The sequence below is a fragment of the Podarcis muralis genome, chromosome 8, assembly GCF_964188315.1.
Source record: "Podarcis muralis chromosome 8, rPodMur119.hap1.1, whole genome shotgun sequence".
NCBI lineage: Eukaryota > Metazoa > Chordata > Lepidosauria > Squamata > Lacertidae > Podarcis > Podarcis muralis.
The window spans coordinates 47,584,581-47,610,954 of NC_135662.1; the positions used below are offsets into that span (position 1 = coordinate 47,584,581).

The following is a 26,374-nucleotide window of genomic DNA, read 5'->3' on the forward strand; positions in this document are numbered from 1 at the left end:
GTTAAGCATTGCTTGAGATATTCCAAGTCTATCAAAACTTGAAAACATTATTTTTGCAAAAGAAGATCATGTTTGTATGTGAAGCAAGCTGTTCTACAAAAATAGGAGCCACATCTCAGAAGAGCGGGTTGCAAACACTCACTGAAACGTCAGCCGCCAGCCTTGTGGAGGCCTCCCACTTGCCTTTTAGATGCACATATTCATACAAGCAGTTTGTAGTCCCATCAATAATAGTCAGGCGATGTACGTGCAAACATTGTGTGTCATTAGTTGCTTCTGTGAGTCTCTGGACCTATATGACTGTACCAAACAATTAGCTTTAGTTTTAACACTGCAATGCATTTAGCAAACAGATGGAAACAGGTGTTCCTTGCCACACATTTCACAGTTGCAACCACGCTAACATAGCTAATAGGACTACATTCTTTACAACCCTCTTATTTTCTTGGAGGTCCAGGGGCACTGAGTGTGAACTGCACGCAGTTTCCTGAATGGAAGTTTGTTTTCAATAGAAGCACATCAGTGATGGCCATATGCACATTGATGTGGTTGGAGAGGGGATAGGCACAAGATATTTGTCTGGGTTTGACATGTATTTATGGGAAATGTGTCTTTTGATAATGTATTTTATATATATTTGCTTAGATTGGGATGGACAAAAGGAAGTACTTCTTCACGTAGTTCAACTTCTGTGGTAAACTATGCAATTTGCTGTCACAAGGTGTAGAGATCATCACTCACTTGGACTGCTTTGAAAGGGGATTAGACAAATCCATGGAGGGTAAGGCTACCAAGGCTGTGATTTATTTACTTACAAAATTTCTTATGAGCCCTTCCCCATGAGGTTCCAGGGTGGGGTACATCAATATAAAATACAGTTGTAAAACCCCCCAGATAAAACCAGTGAGATTATTGTGGCGATCACACAGGGTCCCTGGACATTTGACGGTCTATTGATCCCTGTGCCACCACTGTGATTGCTTCCCCGCTGCCACCAACCCGTTTCTCTCTGGTACACACGGAGTCCAGACAGTTGTTAACATTAAACCAAATAAGAGTTTATTTTATAAGCCTTAGCAAGTTTATGCTTTCAGATATTTTTTCTTGTCAGTTTCTTAATCTTAGGTTCTTACCGGCCTACACCTTCCTATTACCTACTACTGATTATACCAGCTGTCTATCTGACTCCTCCTAACAGATTCTGTCACTCTCTCACATCAAACTATCCCAACCCACAGACATATCCTTGCTCTCTCTTCTCTAACACTGGACTGACTTCTGCACAACACTAACTCTAATTCTAACTCCTCCCCTTGGGTTCCCATTTGCCAATCACTTCACACTCATTTAACCCTTTCCTTATGACCCAGCATGTCACCTAGGAGGGCAAATGCCACAATTATAAACAGACATGTAAATCTGCCCACCCCCTGGACTTTTGAGGGTGGAAGAACTACCAAGAGAGCCCCCTCTGCCCATCTTAACATCCAAGGGAGTAGGTGGGACTTGGGGCCTAAATCATTCAATGCTTTAAAATGCCAATGTGAGCACCTTGAATTGGGCTCAGAAACAAACAGGTAACCAGTGCAGCTGTTTTAAAACAGGAGTTATATACTAGCTCTAAAAGGAACCCAAGCCAGTTATTTGGCCTCTGTGGACTAGTTGAAGTTTCTGAATCATCTTCAAGGGAAACCACATGTAGAGGGCATTGCAGGGGCGCCGACTTATAAAAAATATTGGGGGGGCCCATACCGACTTATAAAAAATATTGGGGGGGCCCATACCGACTTATAAAAAATATTGGGGGGGGCCCAAGACCTCCAAACCGCTGCTGCTGGGGGAACGAAAGGGGCGAGCCCCGGGCTGCCCCGACCTTAAGTGAACCTGTGAGGGCCCGCCCTTTGCGGCAGCTGATTGGCTGCCGCTGTAGGCGGTGAATATTAATGAGCTAGGGGGAATCCCCGCTTCTCGCGGGGCTGACGCCAGCCCCGCAAGATTGTTGATGGGTCGAGAGCCCGCAACCCCACCCCCTCTCTAGATCAGGAGTGGCTTTGTTTTAACTCATTACTACTGAATGTATTTTAAAAGGTAACTATCGTCAAACAAGGAAAATAAAAAATACCAACATAATTTTGTGATTTTACAAAGCATAATATAACTAATAATTTTCTTAAATTATTGGGGGGGTGGAGCCCCCCCAAACGAATTTTTGAGGGGGCTCGGGCCCCCTCAGGCCCCATGGAGTCGGCGCCTATGGGGCATTGCAATAGCTCAATCTAGAGGTTGTCATAGTGCAGAGTACAGTGGTTGTTGGTGAACTAGCTATAGCTGGAAATAGTCTCTTCAAGGCACTAAGGCCATCTCAGTGACAGTACTGAATCCAGGACGTCCTCAAGCTAGAGACCTGTTCCTTCCAGGGGAGTGCAACCCTGTAGAGAACAGGCTGTCTCCTACCCACTGGACTTGAGAACTCAGAACACACAATACCTCTGTCTCTTTAGGGTTCCGCTTCACTTTATGCTATGATACACTGTCAGAAGATGTATGCCTCTGAATGTCAGCTGCTGCAGATCACTAGTGGAAGAGTGCTATGGAACTTGTGTTCTGTTGTGGGCATTCTCTGGTTGGCCCCTGTGAGAGTGTAATGCTGCACAGATTGGCCTTTTGTCTCATTCAGTGGGGCTCTTTGTAGGTTCTTACAATAAAGAGGAGGGACCATGTGTGTTGCCCTGAGCATCTTGGATGAAGGGCATTTGATTTTGGAGGTAGCTTTTCTAGCCCGGTTTGTTGCCTGCAGAAATGTGGAATTTGGATTAAGAAGCCATTTGCTTTGATTTGTCAGGATGTGCAGTGCTTATTTCATCTCCGCTGCCATTCTTTCCCCCATTGATTGTGATTGAAGCAACTGTTATGTTTAAGTACGACCAACAACAACCCTAAACAGTTCCATTAAGGGGGGGGGGGAGTCCAAAGGCTAATATAAAGTACAAATCCTAGTGTATATTATAGTTCATCTTATTTTAAATATGTACGGTTTTGTGTTTCTGGATAAGGTTCAGCTCCATTAAAATGAAGAGATTGATAGGTATGCTGTATAATATATAGACAAAAAAGGTTGCCTTGCAGAGCAATTGTGCAGAGAAGGAACACTGCAATCCTGAGTTTGTCTTGTCAGAAATAAAGCCCACTGTGTTTAATGGGGTATAGGATTGCAACTTAAATCCAATTGATTTCAATGGAGCTGAGTCACTTATGACTTGGGTATAGTGCAGCCACGTGGTGCCTGGTGGACTACATAGCAGCAATATATTTAGGGAACTGATGACTTATTGTGATAAATCTGCTTCAAACTGGGGTCCCAGTGTAACAAGAAATCTCTCCAGCTATGCTGTGTTCTGGCATATTTCCCTGGGTAGAACACACCCGAGCTCCTTTTTCAATTGTATTCATTGGCTATCATTTTACTTCAGGAGAGAGTGCCAGCCATTTTCCTAGCTGATGGAAACTTTGAATACAGCTGACCTGGAAAGTTTGAGCAAAAATTTTTTGTCTCAGTATTAGAAAATAAGCATAAAGAGTGGCGGGGGGGAGGTATTTAAATTCTGAAAGGGAAGTGACATGCTGTTGCCCACACTTGTCTGTACTTGAGTTAGCAGTAAGAAAGGACCAGGACCTCTTTGCCAGTTCTCAACAAGATGAGCAGGATGACATAAAAGTGGGCAGCCCTTCAAATATCCTGAGCACTTTACATACACACTAGGGCTAAGGAGTCAGGCTTTTTGCAGTACTGCTACAAATCTTGTTAATAATATACCTGTAGGAAAATATGCAGTTATTAGAAATTCTATGTTTAAACCTTGCTATTTTCAGCATTCTTTGGATCTTGTTTGATAGCGGGATCCAAAATGTTGGTGTCTTGGGCCCTTTGTGTCTTGTCTATATGTTCTAGGCTGCCAGTCACATTCAGACTAGTGGAAGTTAATATTTTATTTGGAAATATGTTCATTCTTCCTAAAATGAATATTTAATGTACTTTTTATTATGCAATAAATGAAAGGTGTAAGCCATAATGACATTTCTAACTGATGAGATTTATGCTAAAAGGTGACATAGTTTGGAGCGAAACTTAAGCACTGGTCTAAATTAATTTTGTGAAACAATGGTGAAGGCACTGGAACGGAATGGCAGCAATCGATAAATCTTTGTACTGTGAATATGTTATTTTGGCTGGCTATGGCCCCTGAGCTTTCTTTCAACAGATGCTTCCCCATTTTGGTTTCTTTAAGCACCCCCTTCTTCTGCAGAGTGAGTGTATAACTGACTAATAGTGTGTGTGTTTGCGCTGGCAACAATGGGGAAGCTTAGCGAAGGCAGAAGACTGGGAAGAATGGCAACTTTGCATCTTTTCATTGACTTTGTGTCTGCAGCTTAATACAATACATTATAGCACATTGAGGCTGCAGTCCTAAGCCCACTTACTTGGGAGTAAGCCACACTCAACTCAATAGGATAGGCATAGACAGGATTGCAGTGTCAGATGCTTAACACTGATGGTAAAGGGAAACGTGACCAGCTCAGTATCACAGGGCATGGAGCTTTTGGGGCATCACAGAAGGTGCTGCCACTATTGTGTCCAATGGAAGGCAAAAGGTGAGGGCAGTGGTGGATTTTGGCGTTGCACAAAGCACCATTGAAATTGTATATGCCAAGGTCCACCATTGCTGGTAGCGGCTGGTGGAGGAAAAGATCAGAGACATGCAACTTCAGCCTCCTATAGTTTATGGATGGCAAAAGCTAGAAGGCTGGTTTTTTGTCTTGTTTTTAATTGCTCTACCTACAGCTTCTGAACTGACACACTGTAAATCAGTAAGCAGAAGAAGCTCCCTACCTGTGTGCACAGAGAGCTTGAAGTTTCAGCAGCAATATGCTTAAAGATCTGCACAACCAGATCTTAACAAGTGCAGATATAAATCCAGTGGTAACAGCTTTTTTCTTCTTTATCATGTTGCTTTATCTGTTGCTTCTACATAATCATCACCTGGGAGATAGGATGGCCATTTAAATGTATGTGGTGTTGCAATGTGAGAAGGAAGGGGAAATTGGGGGCCTAGCCTTGGTTTTAAAACTATGATGTTGGTGACAATTATGGCACTATTGCTACACATACAAAAACACATAGATGTCTGGCTTAGGTCTGAGTGCTTTCTTGAGTTGCAGGTGTGTGTGTGTGTGTTAGATTAATCTGTTTAAACACAGGTCTTAGCAAAGTGTGAAAACTTCTTTAAATGCGGGGCAAAGTCATTCAGCGATTAGCTCCTATGGAGATGTTTTAGTGTAGCTGCTGTTTTTATTTCTTAAAGCATATTAACCAGAAACTGCACAATCATTTTGTTCTGTGGTGCACTTAAAATGCTGGCTGACTTAAATTAAGACATTGTGGAGTTTCTGTAATTCTAGCTTTATTGAATAGGTAAGAGCCCTGGCTTATGGGAAAAAACTATTTTTATCCATCAATATATGCATGATCTTGGCAACTGCTGTGACCACACATAGCCACTACTTTTTTATATATATAAAAATGCAATGAATTGCTTAAATAACAATTATGAGATATTAAAAATTTATATCATGACAAAGCTTAACAAGATCTTTCAGTCTGATGAGCAGTGCTTAATATTAGTTAATAACTAAGTAACAGTAAACTTTGCCTGATATTCAGTGACTAACACTGGATACCCCTTATAGTCATGCTGAGAGTAGACCCATAGAAAGAAATAGGCTTAAGTAACTGGAATCCATTGATTTTAATGATATACTCTGAATATAACATGAAAAATCATCCTGTGTTTGTACTAAAAGTAGAAAAGGAACAAGGTGAGATTCACTAGTAGAACTTTGTTTTTTTAAGCATGGATATGAATAGAAAAGTTTCAACAGGTGTTACCAGAGGATGGTAGGAACAGAAGGTGGGGAATAGATGGGTCCATGTTTCCTGTGCTTTCATATATTCATGAATGGGAATAATGTCTCCCTCCAAAGACGGGAGGATATTTGGACTGGGTGTCCAGAACATTGACCCCAAATATTGAAAAAATCCCTGCCTTTTGTTGTACCTCGAAATGTATAGAAGAGGTTGCACAAACGCATGAAATTGGAGAATGATACAGAATGCACGAGTCCTAAACTGTGAACACACACCTGCATGCAGAAAACTGTAATACATGTGAGTAATACATCTAATTCATGCTTTTATCAGACAGTTTAACTCCCAGTGTCCCTTTTCTTGAGCATTGGCAATGATTTGTGCTCATGATGGTACTGGGGTGGTCATAAGTGATCCAACTCGCAATGCTATTTGTGCAAAGGTTTTGAAGCGGCCATACTGCATCTTTTCCAATCACTCCATCTCCCATAACTTCCTGACAAAATCATGTGACCTTCATGTTCTGGGCTTGTTTTTTTGTTTTTGTCTTGCTTCAGTGGTGCTGCATCCCCTCCAAGCAGCAATAATGTGGTAGCATTGCAGAACAAGATATAATGCGAAAGAAAGCCATCACAAATGTGCTATAACTGTTCAACGACATGTTGCAGAATATGCCCGAATAAAACACCAATCTGGAGGGACACTCAACTGCACATACTAAACAGAACCCCTTTATTCCAGTCCTTTGCCAGTTTTGTCAGTTTTCCTTCACCAGCCTTCCTATACCTCCCCCTGCCACACACACTCAGTCGCTGAAATGCTAGCAATAACACAAGAAATTATAGCTGCCTGGCGAGGATTGTCCTCAAGATCACCAGTTGCACATTACTCAAGTGTATACTGGCTGACTCCTTGCCATTCTCAGGGGTAATAAAGCAACCCAAATTAAAAGCTCTACTCCATTAAATTCTGTCTTCAGATTTGCTGACATACCCTTGGATTTAGCTTTAATTGGAAACAAAATGGAATATGTTTTGTGACCTACTGTGCTGATTTACATGAGACTATTCAATTCAATACTGGAAACGTGCAATTTTTGAAAAAGAAAATCCATTAACAGCTGGTTCTCTGACCCCACATCTCGACTCTTGGCAATGGAAAATGCAACTCTCAAAATTACAGTATTTGGAGAAGTCTATTATGCATTTTGTGTACCTACCAGACTCCTATTAAATTCAAAGCCATTAAATGTGCCTCCTGGAGTGGTAGGAGGGGAATGAAGCCTCCAGACACATAAATAGTTCCAGGTTTAGCAGCTTAGAAGGGGTTTCTCTGCTCTAGTTATGTAATTATCCTATGACTCATTCTAGGTGGCACAATTTAGAATACTAAGACAAGGCAGTGATTCCCCCAAAGCCTAAGACATCCATCTCACCTTAGAAGTTACCTTTAAAATTCTCTGGCATGCCATGCAGCTTTGCCTTAAGCACGCTAAGCAATCAAATCTCTCATTTCTTGGAAACTTTGCAATCTCCTTGCTAGTAGGTGGCAAGAGGCAGGATATATTTCCTACATCAAAAGTTCCATATCTCTGTGTCCCTTGCCCTGTCGTTTGGAATCTCAAGAAGTTTCCATTTTCATCTCTTGTGTGCTGAAAAACCGCCTCTTTCTCTCTCTCTCTGAAAAGGTAGCTGTGCTGGCCCCATATGCAAAATAATAATATTAAAAAATCCACATACATCTATCCAGTGCTTTTTTTCTGGGGGTATACAGGGGTACATATACCCCTAAGCATTTTGTGAATCTTTGTATTTTTGTCCATTTACTGTATTTATTTTTCCTGATTTGAACTATAAAATGGTGATTTTCTTGAGTCAAAATGAGAGAACCCCTAAACTTTTTTTAGAGAAAAAAAGCACTGCATCAATCCCTTTATTATGCCAACCAAGATGTCACCAAGATAGTGTACAAGAGATTAGACTAAATGTGTCTGGAGCAATGCAGCACATACAGCATGTTTAGTTACATAGCAAGTCTCGTGGTCTCACTAGTTTATTTGATTTGCTGGTTTTACTAATATTTTGTGCTGCATGTGTTGTAATTATACAAAATATAGCTTGAGGACTGAGAAGAAAGTGAATTTGACAGAACATCCCTTCCTTGATGCTGACATTAGAGAAATATTTGAAAGTAAGTATCATGCTAAATTGCATATTTTTCTTTCTCCACTGTGAGCTTTCTAGTGTCATCCTATGATTTTCATCACAGAGACTGTTTCCTGAAGTCTTATATATTGTATGCATTTACAGTATAACACAGAGCAATTCATGCCTGTCAAATACATATATTCTGGTGCTAATCATTCCATATTGGTTTTGCCTTTAAGCAGCTGTTTTGCCTTGTCTGTAAACTGTTCCTTGTTCTTATCACTCAGTTTTCAGCATCCCCAAATGCTTGTGAGACTTGGACAACCTGTGTTCAACCAGAAATAATGTGAACCAATATGGTCCTACTGTCCTCATGCCACTTTTTTTTTTTTTTAGCTTAGACCTTTCTCAGGATGTGTTACAGTGTTACAATCAAGTGTAATTATTATTTACCTCTTATTCACGGTTTTGGAATTTCGTGTTAGCATCTGTCCATTTCTCAATCTCTTCTACAAAGCAGATTTCAGACCTAGAAAAAAGAAGTACAATATTCTGGAGGAGGAACCCATTTTGGAAGAAACAGTATTGGTTTTGTAGACTAAAGATGATGGCTCAACAGCAGCTGTTACCGTCTGAAGAAAATTATGGGAATGGGAAGTCTTCAAAGCTTCCAGGTGAAGGTCAATAGTCAAGGGTGGGAAATATACAATAGGCCAAAGCAAGGCCTACTTTCGATGTAGCCGTGCAAACTCAGACTGAGGAAAAGAAGATGCCATCTGTAATGGTTCATGTCAACAAAAACAACAGGGGGAAAGAGATAAAGCACAGTATGTGACAGTGACTGTTCAGCAGCAACGGAATGGAAGAGGAGAGGAGAGGTTCCCGAGATGGCCGTACAGGTACAACAAGGACAAAATATGCCATCAGTAACAGTTGAGGTGCAACAAGAGTGGAACAAAATTGGAGAGGTATCATGTGTGTCTGTAAAATTGCAACAGCAGATTGCAGGAAGAGAGATGCCCCACCCATGTGTACAGCGGAATGGTCATGAAGGAGAAATTCCTTGTGAGGATGCCCATTGGCAACGCAATAACAGGTACAAGGATGCACCTCATGAAAAACAATACCGGCAGCAAACGCAGTGCAAGAATGGGATGATAATGGAAGAGGACCAGGAGCAACAAGATCGGGAAGAGACAAATCTGTTGGATTCAAAGTCTCTATGGAAGAACATGAATCAATCACTGGGGAATGAGAGCTTGCAACAGCAGCATAAGTGGGACCAAAGCAACACAGAGCAGCTAAAGGCCGAAGACCTGCTACAAAGAGAGCAAAAAGAAAAATTAGAGGTGATGGTGATGGAGAAGAAATTGCATGATGACAGCCAACATGGAGAACTAACAAATATGCTAAAACTTCAATCTTGTAGTATGAGAGAGGAAGACACACAACACCCAACCACAGAGAAGCAGCAGGAACATGAAAATGAAGATGACTTTTCCTCTCATCAGCAGCAACATGGTTCAGATGAAGGAACCCAAAAGATGAATGTAGAAGAGAAGGAACAGGAACAAAAAGAAAAAAATGTATCTAAGAAACACAGAAGGGATATGCCTAATGACCAGGTAAGGTGAATTTGGTTTAATAATTGGAATGCTGTGATGTGGATTAAAAATAATTAAGCCAGATGTGGGTGGCGCTGTGGGTTAAACCACAGAGCCTAGGACTTGCCGATCAGAAGGTTGGCGGTTCGAATCCCCGTGATGGGGTGAGCTCCCGTTGATCAGTCCCAGCTCCTGCCAACCTAGCTGTTCGAAAGCAAGTTAAAGTGCAAGTAGATAAATAGGTATTGCTCCGGTGGGAAGGTAAATGGCGTTTGCGTGCGCTGCTCTGGTTCGCCAGAAGCAGCTTAGTCATGCTGGCCACATGACCTGGAAGCTGTATGCCGGCTCCCTCGGCCAATAACTGCAACTCCAGTGTCGGCCACGACTGGACCTAATGGTCAAGGGTCCTTTACCTTTAATTAGTACTTAATTTGATGTAACTATGGGCTCGTCCACACTTCCTTTTATGCCACATTTCTGGGCACAGGTCCAAATAGCGGTTGTTGTTTTTCGCCCAGTGCTTTCCCTGTGAAAACCCATGTTTTACTGCTGAATCAGAGCAAACGGCAATTGCAGATAAATAAAAAATAAATACAAATGCTCGTACACATACCTGGAAAACCCAAATGTCAGGGGGCTGCACCAGCTGCATGACGAGTTCACTGTGGTGAATTCAGTCATGCAGCCAATCCCTGCAGGATGCAGCTTTGCCAGCCCTAGACTCAGGATAAGCCCTGAGCGCAGGGCTGGCAGAGCTCCTTGCAATGCTGTCAGGTGATGTCAGCCTATCAAAGTGGGCACACACAGAAGTGTAGGAAGGGGTGTGTGGTGTGTGTGGTCCAGCCCGGGTGTCATGACTGTGTGGGGGGGTGACAAAATGGCAGGCGAGTGGGCAGCACACCTGGCGCCTGGTGGCAGCAGCTCTTCTGACCCGGCAGCAGAGAGCAGCCCACCTCAGCTGTGGCGAAGCACACCTGGCTGCAGCAGCTCCATTGCCGGGTCATATCTGACCCGGCTGCGGAGAGCAGGAGCACAGTGAGCAGCAGCTTCCCCACCCCTCTCCTACCCTGAACTGTGGCACATGGAAGGGCATCCTCTGCCCCCCGCCCCCCTCGGGAGCGCCCCCCATGCTCCACCCCCTCAGGAGCACGTCCGCCCTGGGCAGCACAGGAATATGCTTCTCCGCTGGGCACACAGGGATGGAAACAGATGAGGACATGGCTTGCCAGACCAAGAAGGTTTCCCACCACTGGATTACTCCATCTATTTAAGCAGGGCTGGGAAGCTTCAGGCCTAGGGGTGGTCTGTATGTGTCCCTCCAGGCTTCTTTCTCTGACTGTTGGATGTTCCTCCTGCCACATGGGCCTTGATGCACATACTCCTTGAGTGTTTTTGTCTGAACTCCGATAATGCCTCTTGCTTGCCTGAATTAAAGCTAGAGTAAACTGTGAGTGTGTGTAGACACGAGACTACTGTGCAAGTGTGAAATTCACATTTACTCCACTCACATTGACCTCTGGCCCTGTTGACTACAGATGTGTGGCCCCCAGAAAGGGATGCATCCCTCAGGCTGAAAAGGGGTTTCCCACCCCAGAATTCAAGCCTGCAGCACTAATAATTAAAAAAGGGTTATGGAATATAAGGACACCATTGTACACCAGGCCACTTGAATGCCCTTGAACAGCATGTCTATATGCTTAACTTTTTTTGTTGAAGTATAGAAAATATTATGGTCTGGTTTTGGTGCCCCAGAAACATAAGTGCATTTTTAAGTGAACAAAACTGAACCACACCAATTAGAATTATAACTTCTTTTCAGTGCATGTTTAAGCTTCTGGCCATTGGGACTTCCCTCTCCTGGTTAAATTCATTCATCTTAATCCTAAGAATGCTATTGAAGGTTCTTTCAAAAAGCATAGTATTTTTTCCTGCAGCTTTTCAGCTACGCAGATGAAACAGACTTGGAAAATGCTGAGAACGGGCTGTGCAGCTCAGCAAAAACAATGTCTTTAAAAGTGGCAAATTTAGTCATCTGAATGGATTTATTTGCCATCACAGTTTCCCACTTGGGAAAAGGCATCAGTTTCTTCATGTAATCAGAAAGTAGCACACAATTAATTATGGAAATGCTATTCCATTTTCCAGTCTGTTAACAATTGGCAGCTCCATAAGACCACACCAATACTTAGTTCTCTTAGTTTTGTGCCCTCAGTGAAGCTGAGGTTCAGAAATAGCACAATCAGTTTCTGCTTCCTCAGAATATACTCTATATATTTAAAATATAAGGAAAGATCTTATTGAAATTCTGGGATTCAGGCAAAGGTGAAGATGCATTCTGCATTCTGTCAAGTAGATACAACTAAACTGGAAGTTGCACATAAGAATTATGTATCAAGAATGTGTTTCTTAGGGATGGTAAATCCGGGATCTCTCCCCTCCCAAAGAACTTTATTTTTAGAGCCTAAAAAAGTTCCTTATCTCAGTCTGTTTTCATGAACCCCAAAATGAGTTCAGTTTGATGTTAAAAATTGCTTTTGGTTTAAGAGAGATAACTTCAAATCACTGCCTAGCACCTGGAGAATGACTGAACACATCTTGAACAGGGACACTTCCCAAGTGTCTTAAGAAGCTAAATAAATTATCTCTGGGTCTAGGGTTAAAACGTTAACAAAGTGGGTGCATTATTTTTGATAAACCTCCTTTTTATCATTAGATTTTAGATAAAATTAAAGATGTCCAAGAGTTGATATTCACCAAAGAGCCTGACCTCTTGAGAGCCCCAATTCCAGATCAAACGGTGCATTTATGATTAGGGTAGCTCATCTGAGGACAAAATATGATGTGAGAAGGTAAGGGAACTTAAAACAGGGAGAGGAAATAACTTAAAATGTTGCTTTGCAATGAAATGAATGAATGGTTTTATTCCTAACACATTTTGTGTTGGATACCATGGTCAGCATGGGATCAAATGCCACTGCGAGGGTTGTGTTTCCCCTGTCCATTTTCCAGCTTGGGTCAGCCAAGGTAGTAAGTTTATTCTCTGTGAGCAATATCCAGCTAACTAGGTTCATCTGTGTAAGATTTTCTGCTTGCACAGTGGAACCCCCCCTTCTCCTCTCCCTGTGCACACACCTCCCCTTCCCCAAATCTACTACAGAATAGATTTAGGGGGTGCCTGGGGAGAAGGAAAGGAAGACAATTTCTGCTGTATGAGTGGAAATCCTTCCACTGACTGAATGTGAACTGGTCATGGAATCATAGAATTGTAGAGTTGGAAAGACCCCAAGGGTATTCTAGTCCAACCCCCTGCAATGCAGGAATCTTTTGCCCAATGTGGGTCTCAAACCCACAACCCTGAGATCAAGAGTCTCGTGCCCTACCGACTGGCGTTGGTGAAATAACCTTTATTGTGAGTTACTAGAAGACTGTTATAAAATTGAAAGCTTCATAACATTCCAAGTATTCAGGACATGATAACCAGTGGTCTGATCCTGTTTTGAATAATAAACCTGGCAGTACAGAGGCAACGTGAGGCAAGGCTCCAATGGTTACCTTGGACAGCTCTGTGCAAGGCACAGGCAGTGGAAGCTCCACGTGAGCTGAACTCAGTCTCTGCTTCCGCAGCTCAGTTCATCCTCAAGATGAGTGTTAAATAGGAGACTGGCTCCACTAGGGCTTCTGGGCACCTCACTAGTGCTGTGAGGCGGAGGAAGGCAACCCAATGTCCTTGGTTCGGAGGGGTCCTGGTATAGCAGACTCTTATCACACAAGTGTTTCTGATAGTTTATGCCTGAGGGCAATCCTACCCATTGGAAATAATCAATATGTCTGTTTTTGTAAATGTATATATTATAAAAAATAAACTTGCGCTGCTACATGAATAGCACTTCATAAAATTAAATGGAGCTCTACAAGGTACCTTCAGAAATCTCTTAGGGTTTTATGTTGCAGAAGCTATTTTAAACAATGTCTTATTTAATATTTATGTTTATCTTTTATATCTCAGAATTTATCTTTAGGAGTATGATTAAAGTAACTGGTTGAGCTTTAGGTTTAGAATGTATGTACAGTAGTACCTTGGGTTAAGAACTTAATTTGTTCTGGAGGTCCATTCTTAACTTGAAACTGTTCTTAACCTGAGGTACCACTTTAGCTAATGGGGCCTCCTGCTGCCGCCGCATGATTTCTGTTCTCATCCTGAAGCAAAGTTCTTAACCCGAGGGAATATTTCTGGGTTAGCAGAGTCTGTAACCTGAAGTGTCTGTAACCTGAGGTACCACTGTATGTTTTTGGGTTTTTAGCCTGACAGGAAATGAACGACTAAAAACCGAAACCTATTGTGGAGCTTGCAGTGTAACAGGTAACGATCAATTAAATTTAATTGAATAATGGATTTGTTCTGGGGTAATAGTAAATAAAAAGTGTGTAATACAATGATGTGGTACAATTGCAGTTTAATATTATACAGGAAGAAGTCCAATTTATTTTTCTAAGGCTTTTAAAGGGCCTGCTACCTTCAACACAAGCAGAGCTTTCAACACAGCAAACATTTTACTTGCCTCTTCAGTGCTTGATGCTTGGTAACTTATCAGACCTAAGCATGCTTACTTGAAAGTAAGCAAACTCGAGGACACTTACTACAATGCCAGCATGGAAGACAACAGAGGACAGTGCAATCTGTGGATGAACCTCCAATATCTGAGGCAGGCAACTCATAGGCCACCAAACCCAGAGGAGCTTCCCTACCTTCCTTTTGCTGCTCAGCTGCTCAGCCATAAGTTGGAAAGGAGGGCAGTATTTCATGTGCAGTGGGAGGGGGTTTTAACCTCATCCCTGCAGTGCTCCCAATCCTGTAAAGATCGGTGTCCCTGTACTGCTTAGACAACCCCTAGGAGAACAATCTCCTGCATTTTGATGAGCAGATGGACACACAGGGATGGTCTTCTCCATTCAAGGGAAGAGGCATAATTTTAATGGGGAGAGGGGGAGAGAGAGAGATGCGAGGGAAGAGTTTTCCCTGCACATTTATCTCCTCATTAAAAATGTGTCACTAGCCCACCAAACAGCTGTTGGTCAGGCAGGCTCCCTCAGTTTTAATGTGGCTGACTCTGACCACATACTGGCTTGTGGCAAATGTACACCCACCACTGCATGTGACCTTCAGGACCAAAAAGGTCTGATCCAGGCTGCTGAGGAGTTCCCTCCACATGTTGCTGCACTGGAAGAAAGAGGTGAATTATGTCAATTTCCCCTTCCGGCACCATGCCCTCTGAAAAACTGCTCCACAACTGCTCTGTAGCGGTGAAGGTGGTGCTGGGCATATGTGCAGAGGAAATTGGTAAGAATTGCTTCTCACCTTCCTTCAGTGGGAACCTCTGCTGGATCCTATTGTGGTCAGGGAAAAGCTTATCTAGATCTATCCCATTTTGTTCTTTTATGCTGACCTTGTGCTTTTGCAATGAATATTTTGCATCTATGCAAGCAGATGTTCCAAAAAGCCATCTTGACCTTAGTATTTATTTCCAAAGCTGCTTGGCTGGTGATTTCCTACTTAGGAGTGTGTTTCTTTCGTTTAAAGGGCTGTTTCTGCTCTGGAGCACAGCAAGGCCAAAGTGCAAGCTTTGTTACAGGGAAAACTCTTCAGCGTGGCATTTCATGGGATTGGCCAGTTTAACAACCAAGTGATCTATATTAAAATGTCAGAGGATGAACAGCAAATGCTAAGCAGAATTGTGGGTTAGTATTTAAGCATTCACAATTTGCATGAGATTACTATTTCAGTGAAACACTGAAATAGCATATCAACATTGAATAAATTATGGATGTTGATTATTTGAGTGTAAAAAGTAGATTTCTCCTGCTTCGTTAAATATCTGTTAATATATATTAAAATAGACCCTGTTTTCTGGAGCACCCAAGTCTCTCCACTGTTGCCATTGTGTTTCAAAATCCCTCAGAACACTGTAAGCAAGTGTAAATTGATACACAAAACTTCACATATCTGCTAAAGGGGTGCGTGACTGACCAGGAATAGACCTTCGGGTTTTAGTGGACAACTCAGTGAAGATGTCTAGCCAGTACGTGGCAGCTACTAAAAAAGGTGAATTCCATGATCATTAGGAAAGGGATTGAAATGCTGATCCATGAAATCTACTGCAATGCACTGCACTGCATGTGGGACTTCCCTTGAGCTTAACCTGAAGCTGCAGGTGGTGCAGAATGCTGCATCTAGGTTGGTGAATCCTCAGCAGTGGTGTTTTATGCTGTCCATGGGGCGCCCCATGGACACCATAGAACACCTCTACTGGAGGAACTGCACCAGCTGCCAGTATGCTACCAAGTGCAGTTCAAGGTCTTGCTTTTAGCATTAAAGCTCTAAACAGCTTGGGACCAGGATATCAAAGGCACTGTCTTGCCCAGTATACGCCTGCCTGGCAATTGTACTTCTCATTTGGGGTACTACTAGGAGTACCGGATACCCCCAGAGGTGCACTTAACCTATACTAGAAACCAGGCTTTTGGTGTTGCCATTCCAGCTCTCTGGAATGAATGACCAGCTGAAGGTAACAGTTCTTTACTTGTATTCTGTACAGCCTGTAGATATGGCTGATCTTACGGTGCTGTTCAGGTATTATTCATACTAGCTCTTCACATTTTGCCTCAATAATTGCTTTAAAATAAAGGTTCCCATGTTTGTCAAGTAAGATTGCCATGCTATGTAAATAGATGAAGAAACTGTACACCATTGGAGCATATGGTGTGTTTAGTCTGCCTCCCTGTTTTGCTTAGAACTGCTATGGAGTGCCTGTATCTGAATGTCCTGTAAACAAATGCCTTTTATTTTCATCACTTGTCTCCTAGAAGCTGTGGTGAGCTCATTCACCAGAATGAATGTAGGCATCAGAGGCAGCAAAGATTTCAGACCCCACCTGAGGATTCTGAAACTGTCCAAATCACACACATTGAGACGCATGATAATTAAGCAGATGGAATTATCTCCTTTTTGTGCTTTGTTTCCTTGCTCCTTTATAACATTGAAAAATGTTTTGGATCACCATGTTGCATGCAAAACAATGATATATCAAATTGTTAGGAGATTTTATCTTATTCAGGGCATCGTGAACTTCTCTCACATGACTTGACCTCCACCCACAAAACAGCAACGCTCCAGTCAAAGGTAAACAGAAAATTAAGACCCAGAAGCCTGGGAGAACAAAAATGTTTTTGCCTGGAGCCTAAAAACAGATAGTGATGGTGCCAGATGTTCCTCCCTGGGGAGAGCATTCCATAAATGGGGAGCCCCTCTGAGGAGGCCTGTTCTCCTGTTGCCACCCTCCACACTTCTCTTCAGGGGGGGGGGGCTGGAGTTCCTCATATGATGAAGGAAGGGTCTGGGTTGGTTCATGTGTGGAGGGGTATTCTTTGAGGTACTGGGGTCCAAGCTGTACAAGGCTTTATAGGTCAGAGCCAACACTTTGAATTGGGGCCAGGAACATACTGGAGCCAATGCAGTCATGCAAGAATTAGTGTGATTGTTCAGACCATCTTGCCCTGGTCAGCAACTTGGCTGCTGAATTCTGCACCAGCTGCAGATTCCGAGGCACTCCTCAAAAGCAGTCCCACATATAACACATTGCAGTAATCTGACCTAGAGGTCACCAGAGCCTAGATAACAGAAGTTAGGCTATCCCTGTCCAGGTAGAGGCCTTGAAAGACCTACATTGGCTCCCAGTACATTTCCGAGCACAATTCAAAGTGTTGATGCTGACCTTGAAAGCCCGAAATGGCCTCGGACCAGTATACCTGAAGGAGTGTCTCCACCCCCACCATTCAACTCAGACACTGAGGTTCAGCACTGAGGGCCTTCTAGCGGTTCCCTCACTGCAAGAAGCCAAGTTACAGGGAACCAGGCAGAGGGCCTTCTCGGTAGTGGCGCCCACCCTGTGGAACACCCTCCCACCAGATGTCAAAAAGAACAAAAACCACCAGACTTTTAGAAGACATCTGAAGGCAGCCCTGTTTAGCGACGTTTTTAATGACTGATGTTTTAATGTATTTTAAATCTTTTGTTGGAAGCCGCCCAGAGTGGCTGAGGAAACCCAGCCAGATGGCTGGGGTATTTATTATTATTATTATTATTATTATTATTATTATTAGGTGACCAGCCAAAACTGATGGAAAGCACTTCATGCCCCTGAAGCCACTTGAGCCTCAAGCAACAATAATGGATCAAAAAGTACATCTAAGCTACACACCTGCACCTTCAGAGGAAGTGTAGCCCCATCTAGGGCATCTGCTACCTCAGCAAACATCATGCTACTCTGCCTGCTAGATAACCAACACCTCCACACATTTCCTCTTGGCTGATTGAATTTAACACTAGCAGAGGTATCTCTTGAGCTACAATGATCCCGGATGTTGCACTTCTAACATATATAACACCAACTGAGCATGCCATTTTAAAAATCAATATTTTTGACTTGCATGAAAGCACTTCTTCATGTAATTGCTACTACATCAATGTCTGCATTTAAAAGTAAAAATAAACAAAAGGTGTGTTAACCCTTTTTTTAAATATAAAATTTGAATATCCATGCTGCTAATGTGTCACTAACTAGAAAGTAATAGCCACAGTGTGTGGAAGTTTGTAAGCCGCTTTGAGATTCATTTGAATGAAAAGTGGCATAGACATACAATAAATCTAAATCAAACCAAGGTGAAGAGTTAGGCTGCTCAGAATGTCACTGCCATGTCAAAACCATGCCTCTTTGAAAAAGATAGAAGAAGTGGTGCTGAGACAATTTGTGCCTACTGACACCGCAGAACAACAATTTGATGCAGACATAATCATGTAGAGTGAACACAGAATCGCAAATGCAGAGAGTAAACTCCTAGCATGGAAGAACCCCAGCAGGAAATGAATCTTCCACGTCCCCACCTGCTCCTTAGGCAAAGTGGAGTGAGAGTGAGAAATAGGGTATTATCTCTAGTCAAGGAAAGAACTCTATATAGGCTGCAGGGTAACCATTTCGTGTATGTATAAACTGCAGCCTGCAAACCATTTACTCCATAGTAAATCAGTAGGATTACTTGAGAATAAAGTGATTTGAGATTCAAAACTGCAGTTTTGCTTTTACTGCCTTTGCTTATATCAGTGGCACGGAAATGCAGCCCTGAGCTGTTTCCACCAAAGGAGCAAAAGAGGTTCTGGGGAATGTTCAGCTGGCTGCAAGATTTATGTCAGGTAGCATTCAAGGCTTCTGGGACTTTGCAGTATAAATACATGATATGCTGATCTAACCTTTAACTGCAGTAGGATATAGGATTTGGTTGGGTTTTATTGCTTTACAATTAAAGTAAAAACGTGGCTCTGATTAGATTAAGTTTTCCCTGCTCAAATGCGGTCTTCCTTGTTTCCTGGAATAGCTGTGTGTTTTTATGAGGTCAATATAATAAGCAGAAGGAAACAATAATGATACACTCTCAGGACGTGAAGCGAATGCTTGAATAGTGGAAGAAAGCGTTCCCTGACCATGAGCTTCTGCCAGTCAGGTATGAAGTATTTCTTCAGATATTTGATGTGTCTCATTCAGCTTGGAAATAGCAGAGCTTATTTATAAAGATATTTACTCTAAGGCTGAGGGTGACAATATTTCTGTTGTCTAGGGAGAAATGCAGGAGGACGGGAATGAGTGATGTTGAGCTAATGGTGTATTTTGTTTTGTTTTGTCTTGTAAATCTCCATTAAGTAGATAATGTTGGGCACACAGCTGAAATGCACTCAGTAGCAAGGCTGATGGGAAGATAATAAATGCAAACGATACAAAGTGTTCCTTCATTGGAAGAATGACTCTGCAAAAATGTGTTTCTGAACAAAACACTCTCCTGTCAAAGGTAGACCTTATTTCTAAGACCTTCATAGGTAAAGGTAAAGGGACCCCTGACCATTAGGTCCAGTTGTGACCGACTCTGGGGTTGCGGCGCTCATCTCGCTTTATTTGGCGTACAGCTTCCGGGTCATGTGGCCAGCATGACTAAGCCACTTCTGGCGAACCAGAGCAGCACACGGAAACGCCGTTTACCTTCCCGCCGGAGCGGTACCTATTTATCTACTTGCACTTTGATGTGCTTTCGAACTGCTAGGTTGGAGGAGCTGGGACCAAGCAACGGGAGCTCAACCCATCGCGGGGATTTGAACCACTGACCTTGATCGGCAAGTCCTAGGCTCTGTGGTTTAACCCACAGCGCCACCTGCGTCCTATTCTCTAGGAGTTTTAATGATGCCTTATTCTTTTTCCAACCTGTTTCCTCAATGTTGTGATCAAGCAGAGGCTGGGCCAAATGTTAATCCACTGCCCTGGCAGCCTCTCAAACCTCATCCACTCTATATCTCAGGGTGGGCCATGCCTGGCTTCCTTCCTCCCCCTTTGATGAAGACAATTTCCTTGGATTCCCCTCCTAGTGTTGATATAGTAGCACTGGGGGCTATCGCAGCAACCTCGCATCAAGTCAGTTGCATAAGCCATTTGCTTGCACTATGCTGGGATCCATCCCTCATTCCTATACTTTGCCTCAGTGTGTGTGTTTGAGATCTTAGCTCCGTTTCTCTGGCATAGAACAAACATGTCGCAGTCTTATGTCTTAGGGTTGCACACACACACCCTATACAAATGGGCCTGTCTCCACCTCAGCCACGTGGGGCAGGGAATGCAGTTAGCATGAACCTTGCTACAGAAGTGGTTATGGGGGCAGTGCAAGCAAGTCATTCCTCCTGTGCAGGTTTCCCAGTCTAAATCCTCTTCCCCAATTCCTCTTTGCCCAGGGGGGAGAAAACACGGTTGCAAACAACAGCTTTGGAACTTGAGCTATTTAAATAAACCATGTGGGAAGAAATAGCTGGACCCTCTTTCCTATGCTACTTCCTCAATCAAATGAGAAGCTCAGAGTGTTTTGTGCTTTGAAAAAAGGGACATAAATATGTCATTCTAAGTGCTGAGCAACCCCATCACATAAATCTCAGCCCTCTATGGAATTGGAATTGTTCAGATTCTGATTCAGGACTCTTATCTAATATAATGAAACACATGTCTTTGTTTGTCTGCCCTTGATTCCCTTATCCTGCCTTTATTCACGAGAAGTCCTGCTGAGCTTAATAGACACAACATTAAGAAGTGATAATGGCCACCTTAGATGTTGTAATTTTTTGATGTGAAAAAATGAGTTAGAACCATGTGTCGATTTTTTGCACTTCTTTCTGCTACATACAAAAATGCTGGGAAGTGCATTTGTCCACAGTCCTTGTACAGGTGTATTGCATGTTTACTCGGGAAAGAAAAAGAAAATCCTAATCTGTGTTTTCCTATACATTTTCTTACATAGAAATGCGCTCTCTCTCTCTCTTTTTAAAAATAGTTGCAAGTTTTGGAGCTACATTCAGGGTTGGTGCTATCATTAGACCGATGAGGCAGCCATCTAGGGTGCAGACTTCAAACGGGTGCTGTACTGACCTTTGAGGTGCACAATTTTATAAGGATTAGTTCTGGTTAAATAGTTTTGTGTTTTTCATTTTTTTCTACAAGACATCTGCTTTTGAAAATAGAAACTAACAATTTGGGGCGTGTGTGCAAGAAGTTAGCCTGGCCTAGGTTGCAAAATAGCCACACCAGCACTGGCTACATTGTCAAAGTAACTTTGTTATATCAGTTGAAGTACTACTTAACCTACATTCTTAAGCAGTGCTTTTTCCCCAAAAAAATGTTTAGGGGTACTCTCATTTTGACTCAAGAAAATCAGCATTTTATAGTGCAAATCAGGAAAATTAAATACAGTAAATGGACAAAAGTACAAAGATTTATAAAATGTTTAGGGGTATGCGTACGCCTGCATCCCCCCCAGAAAAAAACACTGTCCTTAGGAGGCCTATGCTCATCAGGGTTGAGAGAGCCTTTCTTCCTGCAGACATTTTGCAGCACAATATTGATCCAGTTCTAGGCCAAAATGTTTGAAGTTAGGTGGTAGATGTGCTAGAGGATGTGTTAAGCTGGAGCCTGGATCAGTTTGGCCAGATATGCTGTGGTGCTGCATCAAGCATCATTTTGAAGTAAATTCCCTGTTATGGTGGATGACAAATGCACAGGAAAGGGGTACTAGAATGAAATATTTTGGTTCCTTTGCAAAGAAGCTGAATATGAGATACTGTAATAAAAGGGATCTGCAGATGACTCTACAGACACAGGATTGTAGTAGCTATTCTGATGCCATCTGCTGGCTGTACTTTCCCACCAGGTTGTACATTACATTTTCCCTGGTTATTTCTGAGCCTCACTTAAGTACTTGTTTAAATTCAGCAATTTTACAGAAATGGTTGGATGTCTAGGAGTGATATCAGTGTTGTGGCATGATTAACAGAATCAGTCCTCCTGGCAAACTGGGAATATCCCCTCATTCAGCCAAGATTAGGATATTCCCCCATTCTTCAGTAGAGTTTCTTTTTCTTTGAGAAAAGTAAGTGGTTCACATAAACAAGTTTTAATAACAAACTGAGAGAAAACTGTAGCAGAATAGCATGATGTCTGAGAGAAACTAAAACAATACCCTGAGACAAATCTGAGGCAAGAAACAAGAAGAGGCAGTTGGTCTCTCTTAACTGACAGTCTTAACTGAACACACACTGAAGGGAGGGGCTGATTCCGGAGCAAAACACACAAGCCCCGCCCACCAAATACCAAGCACTCTACTATTCAAATTAGACCCCAGTGTTTTTCTTACAATCTAATGGTATCAGGATCTAATGGTATAATGATCTCTGAACCTAATGTCAGTTTAGTTGCATAATATTTTCCCTTCTCCGCATCCCTGCGTAACCCCCCACCCCCCAAAAATCTGTTCTTGGTGGGTTCAGAGGACGACCCCTAGGAGCAGACTTGAGGGGCACATGAGAGCCTGTGGGGGGAGGGGGAGGAAGAGGAAGATGTTCCATCACATCTGCTGGACATAGCTCTAGGATCTTCTCCCTTTGAAAAAGAAATAATAATAATAATAATAATAATAATAATAAATTTATACCCCACCCATCTGGCTGGTATTCCGTGGTAAGAGTAATCAAGAAGTATAACAGTTAAAGGACTAAATTGTCATTGAAAAAAGATTAAGGACTCATTTGGCATCTAAAAAAAGATTAACATTTGATCCCCTCTAAATTATGCACTTCTTCAAGCATTAACTCCGAGCTCTGTAAAAATGTGATCATGTAATTAAAGATTATAGAAGGCAGGCCAAGTGTGATATCAACGCCTTATTTAGACCCAATGAGCAATTGTGCACTAGTGGCTTGGCTGAATCTTTTTAGCATATGTGCCAATTATGCTTAATAATTTGTCGTTTTCTGTCTCTCTCACACCCCTTTTAGCAATGTACACACTAAATAAATGGAATGAGCTGCATCAGGTAGCCTTATCTAACAAAGTGATAGGGTTGCTGCTTATTCCAAATTTGGGTTTTTAGTGCTATATGAAAACTGCTGGAAGAAGAAGAGTTTGGATTTGATATCCTGCTTTATCACTACCTGAAGTAGTCTCAAAGCGGCTAACATTCTCCTTTCCCTTCCTCCCCCACAACAAACACTCTGTGAGGTGAGTGGGGCTGAGAGACTTCAGAGAAGTGTGACTGGCCCAAGGTCACCCAGCAGCTGCATGAGGAAGAGCGGAGACGCGAACCTGGTTCACCAGATTACGAGTCTACCGCTCTTAACCACTACACCACACTGGCTCTAATTAGTTAGAATGATAGTCCATCTGATAACCTGTTCCTATGGGGCATTTCTGACCAGTGTAGGGATCCCAATACTGTATCTATATTTAGGAAGTGGATCATACAATGAGAAACTGAAGCAGCTCTCACTATGTCACAAAATACCCACGTCATCGTCCATCTTAAAATCTTGGATTTTGCCATTGATTTTTATGGGCAGTGTGAGCTTTCTCTCTTTCTTATATCCCTGGTGAAAATTTAAAAAATAGCAGTGTCAGTATGAACCAGGAAGTGACCTTTCCAGACAGCAAGATGGTTCTTTCTACCCTTTATATATACCTGTGTTTCTCTTTGTTTCAGCCACTCCATTCTATTCTCCCTCCCAGTGCTTTTTTTTCTTTAAAAAAAAATATTTAGGGGTACTCTCATTTTGACTCAAGAAAATCACCATTTTATAGTTCAAATCAGGAAAAATAAATACAGTAAATGGACAAAAGTACAAAGCTTCACAAAATGCTTAGGGGTATGCGTACCCCTGTGTCCCCCCAGGAAAAAAAGCACTGCTCCCACCCATCCAGTTTTCAGCCCCCCTCTCCCCTTTTCTGTCACTCAACGTTCATTGCCATGAAGTGATTATGGGGCTGATTCTTGTTTGTATTACATTTTATTACTTGTAAAACTTCTTACAGATGTGTCTGCCCCTTTCTCTCTCCAAATTCTATATCTCCCTGTACAGCTGTAGTAGCAGTTGAAATATTTTCATGGGAAGTTTGTTGCAGGGACATGTATTTATGCTACAGTGAAGGACTCCATAACCCTCAAGCCCTATTGGAATTGGTTGGCATTCAGTCTGTGTCGTCTCATCCTTGTTGCAGGATGGGTTGGAAGCCTTTGCGAATTCAAAGTACAATTACCATACTCATATCATATGAAGTTCTCTAGACCTTGCTGTATTTGAGCCCATAATTAAAGAACTTGACTAGAGAACAGAAGCATGAGAGGTGAGAAGTTATTATGCTTTTACAATTAGAAAATGACAAAGATCACTGAACGGGAAGTCTAGACTACAGTGACTCAATGAGAATGTTTTTTGCATTAATATGTGGCAGAAGAGGATATTTATTAAGAGGTGTTTTACTTTGACATTTCATTTTGCACATTGCAGCTGCAGTAATATCCATCTTCCAAATTTACTCTTGGTGTTAATCAGTCATCCAAAAGATGTAACTCTCAGCAGTTGTTCCTTCTCCCCCCCCCCCCCCGCCACTCCACAGAATGAGGCACCTTCTACAGTACACTCCTGAGTCGTTGGTTCACTTTAATATATTTTCTTTCTGAATAAAGAGGACCATTGTGTAGTGCAAACAGCAAGATAGGATAGTGTTATTTAATGCAGTTGTGAAACAAATGTAACTGAACAATGGGGGGGGGGGAGCTCTGAGATCCTGCTGAAACTGATCCAAGAATATTGTTGAAAAGTTTTGCAACATAGTTAAACAAAATTGCTAAAAAGTTTATACAGGTAGAATAAAGCATTGAGGGTTTTACACCTGAGAAAGATAAAATAAGTTGTGGGTTTTCCTTGGATGACGGTTATGTACGCACCTGTTGATTTTTCGATCTCAAATCTAGTTTGTTGATTTTAGGAAAGTCATAAGGTGTTGGGGTTCTACCAAGCTGTAGCTAGTAAAACTAGGGTCCAAACAATGGCTCTGTGTGTGTGTGTGTGTGTGTGTGTGTGTGTGTGTGTGTGTGTGTGTATTCTTACTCAAAGGCATTGCTTACAAAAGCAGTACAGTGGTACCTCGGGTTACATACGCTTCAGGTTACATACGCTTCAGGTTACAGACTCCGCTCACCCAGAAATAGTGCTTCAGGTTAAGAACTTTGCTTCAGGATGAGAACAGAAATCGTGCTCCGGCGGCGCTAAAGTGGTGCTTCAGGTTAAGAACAGTTTCAGGTTAAGTACGGACCTCCAGAACGAATTAAGTACTTAACCCAAGTTTACACTGTATAAATGTTATCAAATCATCTTTTTCATGCCCACAGTATCAAATGTGTGGGCAGGAAAAGCAAGTCGTTCCTGGAAAGTGAAATGACACAACACACAAAGTAAAAAATATTGATAGCAAAAATATTGAGATTCTGTTAGCTACTTATTCTCACTATAGGAATGATCAAACACCACATTTAAAACATTGTAGTCTTTGGGCAGCTGATTAAAAAAACCAAAATCTGTTTCTTAAAAAAAAAAAGGTTCAAAAACACAGTGTGTAATACACAATGTATTTTCCAATGTTTTAGGGCTTTACAAAAAAACCAGGAAGATCTCTATAGAAAGTATGAAGACAGTCCTTTTGGCACAGAGATCTTAAGGCAAACTGATCTCTGCGCTATGCATGAAAAGAAGCAAGTTTCTGGTTATTACCACTGTGCATCTTCCATCAATGCATGCCCCACAATTCCAGAAGACCACAAGAACAAAGAGCAGCCGGCTGATGCTCCAAAACAGAATATTCTTAGTGTCCATTTAAAAGGCAGCATGTGTGACAATACAAGAACAAAGCCCAGAGACGATTATCTTGCTGTTCAGAGGGATTACAAAGTAGCAGGAAATCTTGATGGTGATGCATCCACAAGTGAAGAAAATGGTATGACTAAAATAGACATCGAAACGAGAGCCAAGCGTCAAACTTTCTCTGCAGACAGAGAGCTCTGTTCCAAGTCAGTACCTAAATTATTGCCAGCATTAAAGGCTAGGGATTAGGAAGGGGGGGGGGGGGACACACACAAAGATGACAGATGATGACTTATGAAAAGTTGTGGCAAGCGAAAAGGTTCCTCAGCCACAAGCCATTAATGCATCAAGGTACAAAGAGTTCCTCAGCCAGAAGCAGATGCAAACTGCCACTGCTGATGTCAATCAATGGAAAAACATTGTGGGCTGTGCA

At 42.2% G+C, this 26,374-nt stretch overlaps 1 pseudogene; it reads left to right on the forward strand.

Moving 5' to 3' along the window:
- The window catches only part of LOC114601360 (uncharacterized), a 69,243-nt pseudogene extending 43,053 nt beyond the window's left edge, over positions 1 to 26,190 (forward strand).
- The last annotated feature ends 184 nt before the right edge of the window (positions 26,191 to 26,374 follow it).